The sequence below is a fragment of the Phoca vitulina genome, unplaced genomic scaffold (assembly GCF_004348235.1).
Source record: "Phoca vitulina isolate PV1807 unplaced genomic scaffold, GSC_HSeal_1.0 scaffold25, whole genome shotgun sequence".
Classification (NCBI taxonomy): domain Eukaryota; kingdom Metazoa; phylum Chordata; class Mammalia; order Carnivora; family Phocidae; genus Phoca; species Phoca vitulina.
The window spans coordinates 3,492,110-3,501,533 of record NW_022589728.1 but is presented as its reverse complement, the minus strand read 5'-3'; the positions used below and the strand labels follow the sequence as shown (position 1 = coordinate 3,501,533).

General features: G+C 36.1%; 1 protein-coding gene across 7 annotated transcripts in view; it reads right to left on the bottom strand.

Annotated features, from left to right (window-relative positions):
• SNTG1 (syntrophin gamma 1) overlaps window positions 1–9,424 on the bottom strand; it is a 907,627-nt gene that overhangs the window by 504,447 nt on the left and 393,756 nt on the right. The window contains exon 1 of one of the 7 annotated variants that reach the window (XM_032421887.1): window positions 5,846–7,741. The exons of the other annotated variants lie outside the window; for them this stretch is intronic. The gene's annotated coding sequence lies outside the window, so the exon portion shown is untranslated. Of the gene's footprint in view, window positions 1–5,845; window positions 7,742–9,424 lie in introns of those variants that run through there. 7 annotated transcript variants of the gene reach the window in all.

Here is a 9,424-nt window from a genome sequence, read left to right as displayed (position 1 = left end):
GAAAGAAAGAAAGAAAGAAAGAAAGAAAGAAAGAAAGAAAGAAAGAAAAAAGATAAAGTATTTTATTTTTCATAAAGTTCCAAATTGATCTAATAGGTAACTGTACAAAGTAATAATAGCAACCATGTACTGGGTGATTATAGCACATGGATAAATGAATGAGAGCAATGTCATAACAAAGAAAGTGAGGACTTGTAAGTACTCTGTTGTAAGGGTTATGAGGTACCTGCACTACTTGTGAAGTGTTATGGTAATATTTGAAAGTGGACTTAGGGGCACCTGGGTGGCTCAGTCGGTTAAGCATCTGCCTTTGGCTCAAGTCATGGTCCCAGGATCCTGGGATCGAGCCCCACATCAGGCTCCTTGTTCAGCAGGAAGCCTGCTTCTCCCTCTCCCTCTGCCCCTGCTGCTCCCCCTGCTTGTTCTCTCTCTGTGTCAAATGAATAAATAAAATCTTTTTAAAAAATTGAAAAAATAAAGTGGACTTAGATCACTCATAATTGCATATTGCAAACTCTAGAACAAGCACTATGAAAATTTTTTTAAGATTATAACTGATATGCTAGGAGAAAAAAATAGAATTTAATAGAATAACTTAATAACAGAAAGCAGAAAAAGGGAAGAATAAAAAAATAAAAGAACAAGTATAACAAATAGAAAAGAGTTACAAATATTGTAGAATTTAATCCAACTATATAATCATTTTAAACATCAATGATCTAAATACACCAATTCAAAGACAAACACTGTCAGAGTGGATTAAAAAAAATATGTTGTTAACAAGAAGCTCCCTTTAAAAAGAAAACATAGAGTAAAAGGATGGAGAAAGATATATCTGTTAACACTAATCCAAAGAAAGCTAGAGTAACTATATTAATATCAAATTAGACTTCAGAACAAGGAATATTATCAGTGATGAAGAAAAGAACTGAATAATTATAAAGTGATCAGTTCTCCAAAAAGACATTACAACATTTAATGTGTATGCATCTAACAATAGTGTCAAAATAGATGAGGTATAAATTGATAGAACTACTAGAAGAAATAGATGAATCCACTACTATAGTTGAATACTTCAACATCCCTCTATCAGATTTCAACACCACTGTGTCGGAAATGGACACATACAGGAGGCAGACAGTTATAAGGACATGTGTGAACTGAAGAGCACCATCAATCAACTGGATCTAATTAACATTTATAAACCACTTCAACACTTTTGGAAGACAGAATTGTTAGGATGACAGGTCTACCCAGTTTGATCTGTAGATTCATTGCAATCCCAATCAAAATTACAAGATATTTTGTGGATATAGACATGCTGATTCTAAAGTTTACATGAAAAGACAAAAGACCCAGAATAGCCAAAACAACACTAAAGAACAAGTTGGGCAACTCACACTATCTGACTTCATGATTTACTATAAAGTTGTATGTGATAGTGGTGCAAGAATAGACACAGAGATCGGTGGATAGAAAGCCCTAAAACAGGGAATGCAAATTAAATGCAGAATGAGACACCACTACACATCTATTAGAAAAGATAAAATTTTAAAAACACCTGACAATAAAACATTCTGGTGAGGATGTAGATAGAGTACCAGGAACTTTCATTCATGCCAGTGGGAAAGTACAATGGTACAGCCACTTTGGAAGACAGTTTTGAAGTTTCTTACAAATCTAAGTATAGTGTTACCACGCGATTGACCAAGCCTATTCCTATAGCATTACCCGACTGATTTGAAAACATAATTACACAAAGAACTGCACACAAATGTTTATGACAGCTTTGTGCATAATAATCACAAACTAGAGGCAACCAACATGCCCTTCTAGGTAAGTTGGTAAACAAATCATGGTATATCCATACAATGGAATATCATTCAGCAATTAAAAAAAAATGAGACATCAATTTACAAAAAAGACATGGGGAATGTTAAATGCATATAAGTGAAAGAAAACAATCTTAAAAAGTTACATTATGATTCCAACTATATAAAATTCTGGAAAAAGCAAAACTATAGAGACAATAAAAGATCAATGCTTGCCAGGGATTTTGGAGATGGCTGGGATTGAAGAGGTGAAGCACAGTTGATTTTTAGAGTGCTGAAACTATTCTTCATGATGCTGTAATGATACATAGATGATATTATGCATTTGTCAAAACCCACAGACCTGTACAACACAAAATGTCGACCTTAGTGTAAACTATGGATTTTAGTTAATATATTGGTTCACTGATTATAACAAATGTATTCCACTAATCTTACAAGTGGCTAATAGGAAGATAAACTATGTGCAGAGGGAGTGTGTGGAAACTTTTCTGTACTATCTGCTCAATCTTTCTCTAAACATGTCAGGAGAACTCAGAAAAGTCTGGCTAAGGGAACCATGCCTTTTTCCATCCTTTTTTCCCATTTGGCCAATGACCAGATAGCTTGTGGAGGACTACTTGTTACCCTTTCATGATAATTTTTTTGTCTTTATAGAACTAGGATATCCTTGGTTTTCCCTACATAAATTGGCATATCTCTACTGTTAAACTCTACCTTGTTACCCACTTTATTTTATTTTACAGCAAATATCACAGTCTATTTTGTTACTAGCTTAGGTGTTTATTATCAATCTCTTCTCACTGGTGTGTAAACTCGTAGGCACACTGCTATTCTCTGTTCCTTGTCCAACATCAGCCTCTAGAGCAATGGCTAGCAATCATTATTGGTTTAATGACTGGATGAGTTTTCCCTGTATGCATGGTTCAGGAGGAGAGAAAAAGGAGGAGAGAAGAAGGAAAATGATAGTGAGATATCACCAAATCTGATCCCACACCACATGGGTCTACTAAGAAAACATTAATATAAGACACAGGGATACTTTTCTACACTCAATAGATATATTCTTGAGAAGATTTTTTTAATCATGAAAACACCTTTCATACATCAGGGCTTGTGAATTCTTTAAATAATACTTTCCAACATATAATGGTTCGGTATTAATTTTGTAAATCTGGATTTCCCTAAATTTGCTTGGCTTATCATATATATAAAATATATGGTATCAAAAAAATATGTGGTATCAGTTATCATCACTTGCCAAATTGTTCCATGGAACAACTTCATGAATTAATAAGAGATTACTTACCTATATTTGCCAGAGGATGCTTTGACCAGGCAACTGATAGACACTTTTCCTTAAACAAAATCTAAAAGGCTTTTTATCAAAGGGTTCTCGGAATCTCTTTGTATTCTGATTCTCCAACAGGCAGCTATTCAAACTCATTAGTACCCTTTGAAAAATTATATTCCACTCCTATTAGCAATTTTACTTTGGATATCTAATAGCATTTTCAATTCAACCCGTCAAAAAATAAACCCCTGATATTACCCCCAAAATAGGTTACACCCAGAGCCTTCCTCATCTCCAGGGATAGCAACTCAGTCCTTCCTGATTCACAGGGCTCCAGCTATGGGGTAATCCATGACTTGTCTCTCTTAGTCAACTTCACATCTAATCCATCAGGGAATGCTGTTGACTCTACTGTAAAGTACATCCATATACTAACTTTTCCCACCACCTCCTCTGTAATCTCCCTTGTCAGGAACCATCATAATGTTCACATGGGTACTCTATGTCTCTTACTCGTCTTTAGGACTTGACTTTAGCCACTAATGTCGATTTTTCCTGCAGCAGGTGGGATGAATTTCCAAAAATGTTTTGGTCTGACCATGTCAATCCTCAGTTCAAACCCAAAGATGGTTCCCACCTCACTCCACTATAAGCCCAATCCCTAGTAGAAGATGCCTAGTCTTCAGATAAGAGTCTTCCTGGTATTTCTCCATTAAATCTCTGACTTCCTTTCTCATCTTCTCCCTTTCTCCCTTCATTCCAACCATTCTGGCTTCCTTGCCATGGCTCAGCCATATCAGTCATGAACTCACTGTAGGGCCTCGGCATGGCTGTTTCCAGGATATAAAATATTCTTCATTGATGTTGTTAATCCTCTCACTTGCTTCAAGTTTTTGTTTAAATGTCATCTCCAGGAGACCCACACTGACCTTTCTGTTTGAAATTGAAATGTGCATCTATCCCCTTTCAGCACTTCCTATCCTCATAACACTGATCAATGTTTTCTCTACAACACTTAACAATTTAACATACTATGTATCATTTTGTTGTCACAGTTATAGTTGCTTTTCCCTCTGGGTTCTTATTATGCAGGATCTTAACAGTATGGGGGCCTTGCAGAAGTCCAAGCTCTTTGTTACAGAACTCAGTGTACACACCTGGCCAAGGGAACAAAGATGCTAAAGGATTCAGGGGAAGACGTCAGTCACAAGCCTGGCCAGTAATTCAGGCCAGCAAGCCCAGCCAGCAGGGAAACGAATGTATGTGGGAGCTACACAGAAGTCCTTGCTTCACCTCTGCCCCTCAAATCTTGCATAAGGATATTCTTTACTGCCCACCCTAACCAGAATTATACAGAGTGAGAATTCAGGGAAATGTAATACAAACTAGCCAAGTGAATGTTTGAGAAAGCCACAACAATCAGCAATTAATTGACAAATAGATACTATTATAGCTGAGTATGCATAGTATATACCTTAACTTAAACACAAGCAGCTCCCCAAAGAATCTTCACTACAGGATTTTCCAAGTCAAAATGTTTAGAAAGTAAACTCAAGTACAAATAGGCTAGCAAACTCCCTAATTAAGCTCATTTGAATCATCCTGATGAAAGAAAACTGTATTATACCTTAAATTTTTAGCCTGCAATTTAATTCTTGGAAAGCAAATTGCTATAAGAATCTATGTAGGTATAAAACAAACCCATGTAAATATAATCAGTAACAGAAACAGCTCATTTAGAGCTGATTAAAATGATGTCACCACCTATTCATTACCAGAAAGCCTCCTAGATCTTCAAACTTTAAGCAGATGCCAAAAGTATTTGTTATTTTAAAAAGAAATGAAAAAGAAAAACGCTATGAATTTGGACGTAAAAAATTTCCGAGTTCCAGATAAACATGAGAAATATGGAGCATTAAAATGGAAAGTTATACTGTTTGTACTTGTTCAGTAAATGTCGCCATCATTATTCTTAGTTTGTTGGCATAATAATGCATCTTCAGAAAGGGTTAGGGATGAAATACCAAAAACGAACACATTTTTAATACTTTCCATTTTTCACATGCTTCTATAATCTTACCTCAAATCATGTTTGCCAGGGATATTGTTATTCCATTTAATCATCCAACCTCAAAGCACTCATTGTTGATTTGAATTTGGTACATAGTATCTCATGTTTTCCCTCAGAAAAAATAACCTGGTTCATCTATTTCTCTGACTCTGACTGAGTGTTTCTAAGTAGCAGTAACAGAGGCAGCAAGAGCATATTTAGAGTAACTTTCACCTTATTCCAACTATGCCCAAAGGCGCTGCAGACAGCTGAGCTGTGATTGTCTCATATTTCACAGGGCACGGACACCGGTGCCTCAACAGCTTTGCTTTTACGACTTCCCTTTCTCTTTGACACACAGAATCAATATCCACTAAGCCTAGTGATTCTGTTTAATGTATGTGAGCATGCATAAATCGTTTAAAATACATATTGAGGGGCACCCAGGGGGCTCAGTCAGTTAAGCAGCCGACTCTTAATTTGGGCTCAGTTCACCATCTTAGAGTCATGAGATCGAGCCTCGCGACGACAACAGGCTCTGCACTCTGTGGGGAGTCTGCTTGAGGTTCTCTCTCACCCTCTGCCTCTGCCCCTTCCCCTGCCCACACTCTCTCTCTCTCAAATTAATAAATAAATCTTTAAAAAATAATAAATAAATAAAATACATACTGATCTGTTGTTCCGTTCCAAACACCATGCAAAATGCTGAGCCTAAAGCCCTGAACAGAGACTATGAGTCCTTCCCTCATTGAGCTTACAGGACAGAAGGGCTCTTGAATCCATCTTAGCTGAGAAAAGAGGTAGAACTGAAATAAAACAAAAGCATTCATTTGGGGTTAGTGATTTTAAAGACAAAAGGAAATGCTTGTATATGTCATGTACAAAGAAATTTTGATTGGTGTTGGCAGTAAAAAACTAATCTTGGCTAAACATAATTGGTTGCTAGGGCTATCACTATGAAAAATCCTGTTACTATAGCAAGTTGCAAGTTTTTCAGGCAGAGTCCTTGAAACATCTGTGGTTTGGCTGAGTTCAAAAGTTCATGGTTTCACCAGTGGGGATGTGCATAAGGCTCATCTCCTCGATGGCTTCCTGGCTCCATTTCAAATCCCTTGACATAAGTGACCCCATTGCATTTCATCTTTCACAATTTCTTCAATTCAGTTCTTTCAAAGACCATGCAAATCTCAGTTCCTCTGGCCTGCAATATTTCAATAGCCTAATTACAGAAGACCTCTTTTTACCCCAATCATAGAAGACTTTTGGTTTTTAATTCACAAGATGACAGAGTTATTTGTTAAAATAACTTTTCCTTTTCATATTTCTTGTTTCATTTTGTTTGTTTTTTATTTAGGATAAAATGGAAAATTTTCACATATATGCAAGTTTTTTTATCAGACTGCTTAGTTTATATCTGTGTAGTCTTATTGAAAAATCTTAAATGACTCTAACCACCTATAGGACGAATATAAAATTCTTAACCTGGCATTCAAGGCCTTCTAAAATCTGGCTCTGATTTTTTTTTTTTCCCTGACAACATCATCACATATCGTTATTGATCTGGTAGAAATGGGTTGTTTATATTTTGCCATCTCATGTTTCATGCCTTTATATCCTTGTTTAAGCTATTTCTGTCACCCTTATTTTATCCCTACTACTAATTTATATTTATAAAAATTGTCTTATCCTTAAAGATTACCGCAAAATGCCTGTGTTCCATGGACTTTTCCAAAAAGCATTGCTAGCTCCCTTCCCTGCTCACATGGTAAATGTGCGTATGTCTTTTATGTAGCTTACCACATAATGCCTTGTACCACAGTCATTTCTATGTGCCTCATTATCTTACCAGCTTACAGAATCCTTGAAGGCAAAAACTATATGTGTGTGTGTGTGTGTGTGTTTGTCTGTGTGTGTCTGTGTGTGTGTGTGTATGTTATTTTTCTTATTCTTCTTCTTCTTCTTCTTCTTCTTCTTCTTCTTCTTCTTTTTTTTTTTTTTTGCCTGTGTCAGATTCTGGTTTGCAACATGGAAGCTATTATACATGGTAAAATACTAAAAGTTTACACATGCCTATTATACGTATTTGTAGTACAGAACTGTGTACATAAATATGAGCACCATATTTTAAGAACACAATGGAGAATATTCAAATGTAATTTTGCCTGTACATAATGTTTTTTTCTTCTCAAAAAACTTTTTGAGTAAATTTTGATTGACATGCACTTGTAAGAGTTAACACAGACAGATCCTATGTACCCTTTACACACTCTCCTTCAATGGTAAAAACTTGGAAAACTAGTACAATATTACAACCCATATTGTATTAGTTTCTGACAAAACTTTCAACAATTTTAGAATAAATGGAAGCTAACTCATCTTGATCTACAAAAAGCACACAGCTGACTATGAAGATGTGAAGGAATTGGAATGCTCATGCATTTAATGATTACTTTGGCTATTCTAGCACCAGAGCTTTTGCTTTAGAATATTCTCATCTGTCTATAAAAAATTGCTAGTATGTGGTGTGTATACACACACACACACACACACACACACACACACACACACACAATGGAATATTATGCAGCCATCAAAAGGAATGAAATCTTGCCATTGCAACAACGTGGTTGGAACTGGAGGGTATTATGCTGAGCGAAATAAGTCAATCAGAGAAAGACATGTATCATATGATCTCACTGATACGAGGAATTCTTAATCTCAGGAAACAAACTGAGGGTTGCTAGAGTGGTGGGGCGGGGAGGGATGGGGTGGCTGGGTGATAGACATTGGGGAGGGTATGTGCTATGGTGAGTGCTGTGAACTGTGTAAGACTGATGAATCACAGACCTGTACCTCTGAAACAAATAATACATTATATGTTTAAAAAAAAAAAAGAAGATAGTAGGAAGGGAAAAATGAAGGGGGGAAATCGGAGGGGGAGACAAACCATGAGAGACTATGGACTCTGAGAGGCAAACTGAGGGTTCTAGAGGGGAGGGGGTGGGGGAATGGGTTAGCCTGGTGATGGGTATTAAAGAGGGCAAGTACTGAATGGAGCACTGGGTGTTATACACAAACAATGAATCATGGAACACTACATCAAAAACTAATGATTGGTGGAAACTAATATGGTGATTAAAATAACATAATAAAATTAAAAAATGTAAAAAAAATACAAAAAATACAATAAATCAAGCCAAATTACAAAAACAATTGCTAGTATTTCACATTCAATCTATAGGTCAACTTGGGTGAGAACCGACCTCTTTACTATGATGAGTCTTCCATAATCATGGAGTCCATGAATGCTTGAACATATTATTTCTCTCCATATGTTTAAATCTTCTTTGATTTGAATCAGCAACATTTTCTCACTTCCAGCATACAGATCCTGTACATGTTTTGTTAAATTTTTACCAAAATATTTACTTCTGCCAAGATTTTGAATGTACTGTGTTTTTTAATTTTTGTTTCCTCATGTTTATTGTTAGTATGTGGAAATGCAAATGAATTTTCTGTATTGATCTTGTATCCTATAATCTCGCTCAACTCATACATTATTTCTAGGAGTTTTCTGCAGATACATTTTGATTTTTTTAATTATGTCTTTGGCAAATAGGTATAGGTTTGGTTTTTTTTTTAAAGATTTTATTTATTTATTTGACAGAGAGAGAGACAGCAAGAGAGGCAACACAAGCAGGGGGAGTGGGAGAGGGAGAAGTAGGCTCCCCGCTGAGCAGAGAGCTTAATGTGGGGCTCAATCCCAGGACCCCAGGATCATGACCTGAGCAGAAGGCAGACACTTAATGACTAAGCCACCCATGCGCCCCTAAATAGGTATAGTTTTATTTTTTCATTTCCACAATGTATGACATTTACTTTCCAGTACTGTTTTGAGTAAGAATGAGAGTGAATATTCTTGCCTTGTTCATAAATACTGGGAAAGCATTTATTCTACCACTATACATACCATGTTAGCTGTGTGGTTTTTGTAGATGTTCTCTCTCAAGATGAGTTGCTTTCTTTCCATTTATTCTTAAACTGTTGACAGTCTTGTCATGAATGAGTGTTGGATTTTGTCAACTGTGGTTTCTGCATCAATTGATAGGACTATATATTTTCTTCTTTAGCCCATTAATATGGCAGATTACACAGTTTGATTTTTGAATATTGAATATGCCTTGCTAATTCATAAAGCAACTTAGTGTTTAACATTTTTAGGGACTGCTAAATTGTCTTTCCATTTGA